The sequence below is a fragment of the Solanum pennellii genome, chromosome 1 (genome assembly GCF_001406875.1).
Source record: "Solanum pennellii chromosome 1, SPENNV200".
Taxonomy (NCBI): domain Eukaryota; kingdom Viridiplantae; phylum Streptophyta; class Magnoliopsida; order Solanales; family Solanaceae; genus Solanum; species Solanum pennellii.
This window is the reverse complement of record NC_028637.1, coordinates 6919959-6923144: the sequence shown is the minus strand read 5'-3', so window position 1 is coordinate 6923144 and position 3186 is coordinate 6919959. Positions and strand designations below refer to the sequence as shown.

Below are 3186 nucleotides of genomic sequence, written 5' to 3'. Positions count from 1 at the left end.
CAGTCACTCCTGCGCATAGAAATAGAATGCCTTCGAGAAGGATTCAATCTCCATATTGTACTTCTTTTGGGTCAAGCGAGAAGGGAAAAGAGAAATTGAACGATATGGCTCGACTCCATTTCCCGTTCGAAGGATGTGGCATTATAGATCAAGTTTCGCCGAAACTTATTGAGGATTACATGAATTGATTGTCAAGGGGGCTTCTAAAAAATCATAACAATAAGTAAGTTTTATACATTATTTTTGCAAGTGTTAGGCGTAATCATTTTTTATATAACAAATTCATGATACTTTGTTATATAAAAATTGTAATTAAGTGAGTGTTATGTATCATGTATATATATTCAAACTTATGTATCATATATGCAGGAACCCATCGGACGATAAATACTATTCAAAATCTTCTTCTTTTGGATTTACGATGATGGACTTTGTTGTTGCTTTTCCAATGAACAAGAATTGGTTTTATGCCATGTCACAGCCAAACAAATGTTGGTCTGATGAGGTAAAAATCTTAAACTAATTATCAAATATGTATCAGTCATAATTATATTATAATAACATGATACATTCTGTAGAAGTATCATACTATTTAATTAGTAATGATACATTCTGTAGAAGTATCATACTATTTAATTAGCAAAAGTATCATACTATTTTTTAATAATTATATTTTTTTATATTGTTTAGATGTATATCATTTCTTACTATATTTTCATTTTGTTTATAGCACATCGATGTGATTTTTTACTACCTTCGTAAAAAATCAAAACTTTGCAGCATGGATCAATACAGATACACAACAACCCACTGCTTGTTCATGTCACATGTAAAAAACTGTTATGATAGATATTACATGGACGATGATGATGATAGTCTTACTACACAAGAACATGTTGATCGCGCTTCAGTTGTATCTGTATATGAGAGGTCAATAATTAACATCATCAAAGGTTTTGGAATACCAGCTGCTTTACCATGGCATCTTGTAGATGAGGTCTACATCACAATTAACTGTGATCAAGAATTCCATTGGGTGCTGGCTGTTGTTGAGTTGAAAAACAGGGTGATAAGAGTTTTTGACACATCAATTAGCACAAGGAAAAAAGCAATTCCTCATGAGATAAAAATGTTGTCTAAAATGCTTCCTTCTTACCTACTGGACAGTGGATTTTTTGAAGAAAATGAACGCACAAAATTTGCTGATTGTCATGCATACAAAGACAACATTACTGGTTCACTTCTGGAGCCTCAAGTTCCTTTCATGATTGAATTTGCACAAGACATCCCTAAACAGGACTGCGATAGCCTGTAAGTATCAAGAATTTTTCCTTTGTCCTTTTTAATGTATCATTAAGTTTTTAATTTATTCTGTATTTTTTTGTAGAGACTGTGGGTTATATGTTACTGCATTTGCCGAGTATATGAGTGACCAAATCAATATATCATATGCTGATTTTAGTCCTGATTACCTACGTCAAAGATATGGAGCATTGCTGTGGAGTTATGGAAGTGAGAAGGCTAAGTGCGGATATGTTAGCGACAATGATGATCCACCAAAATCTAGGGGCGTAGTCACACCACCACCAGAAGAAGATTTAGTTCACATAGTGTAGCATTTTATGATAAAACAATGTTTTAATGTTATATTTCTTGTTTTTATATGTTATTGAACAAGTATTTTGATCCTTTTCAATGTTATTTTTTTGGGTTTGTCAATTTCCATGAATATTTTTTTTTAACATTACGTAACAAATATTTTTATCTTGAAAATATAAATATCAGACATATTATAGCGTCACACAGGTTTAATTCCTTTAATAAAGTATAGTCAAAGTATTTATAATTAAACATAGAAATAAAGATTTTTAAATTTTTTATTTAATGGAGATGATACATTGGGCAAAACCAAATGATACATATGTACCAAACACACACTAAAAGTACCTGATACACTGGCTAAACCATATGTATCATGTACAATTTGTTACCCTATAATCCTTAAATTTTACATGATATTTAGGTACAATGAATAGCATAGTTATATGAATTGGTATTATTTTTTAAAAGTAAAGTTATTTACTGTATATTTCAAGAAAAACATATCAAAAAAATCATTACACAAGTTAAATTATATAAAATCACATGATACATGATTTATAGTCATTGTAAAGTACACACTAACCTCAATAAGATTTTTTATTTTTTATCTAATGGAGATGATACATTGTGCAAAGCAAATGATACACATGTACCAAACACACACTAAAAGTACATGATACATTGGATAAACCATATGTATCATGTACAATAGGTTACCTAATAATTCTTAAATTTATATATCTTAGTGTAACATAAGATTTATAAAATTTTATATGAAAAAGAAATATTGACACAAATATATTTATCAACACCAATAATAACAAAGTATTTATAATCAAAAGCACGCCTTCAAATTTAATTAACACAGGTTATTAAGTTTATTTATCTAAACCAAAAGTGTTCAAATTGCAACTGTAATGAAAACTAAAAATCATTAAAATGTTTATGTTATAAATTATTCTTGATATCTTAGAAACATTACGACTAATTCACTTCTCTTTTGGGTAGAAAGTACAAGTTCTTCTGTTGTGCCCTTCTTGTCCACATTGTCCACAACAGTTTGTGTTCACCGAAATCTTTTCATCTGCATTCTTTCTTCTTCTTTTTCTTGGTCGTCCAGATGATCTTCTGTATCTAGGTGGATACACAGTTTCAGCTACCACATTATTAGGATCTGACCAATCTTCCTTATCTGGCATTAGTACCATTGGAATTTCATATGTTTTTGCCAATGCATCAGGCTTGTAATAATCAGAGTAATACGGATTCAAATCTGTGACATTCTTTTTTTTAAATACAGCGATTGCATGTGAACAAGGTATCTCATCTAGTTGAAATCTACCACAAGAACATGCTTTCCGCTCAAGACAAATAATATATCTTCTTCCATTTTCATAAACTGGGAAAATAAATTCAGATGATGGAACAACCTGTGTATATTAAAAATTTTAAATATATAATTTTTAAAAAACAAATCATGTTCAAAAATGCAGAATGATACACTGAATTAGATATATATAATATAAAGTATTATATAATGATACATACCTCCATTTTTGAACTTTTAGCCGCGTTTATAATCAA

The 3186-nt window shown here is 29.8% G+C and overlaps 1 pseudogene; it reads left to right on the top strand.

The window, feature by feature from the left end:
• The first annotated feature begins 20 nt into the window (after nt 1–20).
• LOC107017013 lies at nt 21–1679 on the top strand (annotated as a pseudogene).
• Nucleotides 1680–3186: the final 1507 nt, after the last annotated feature.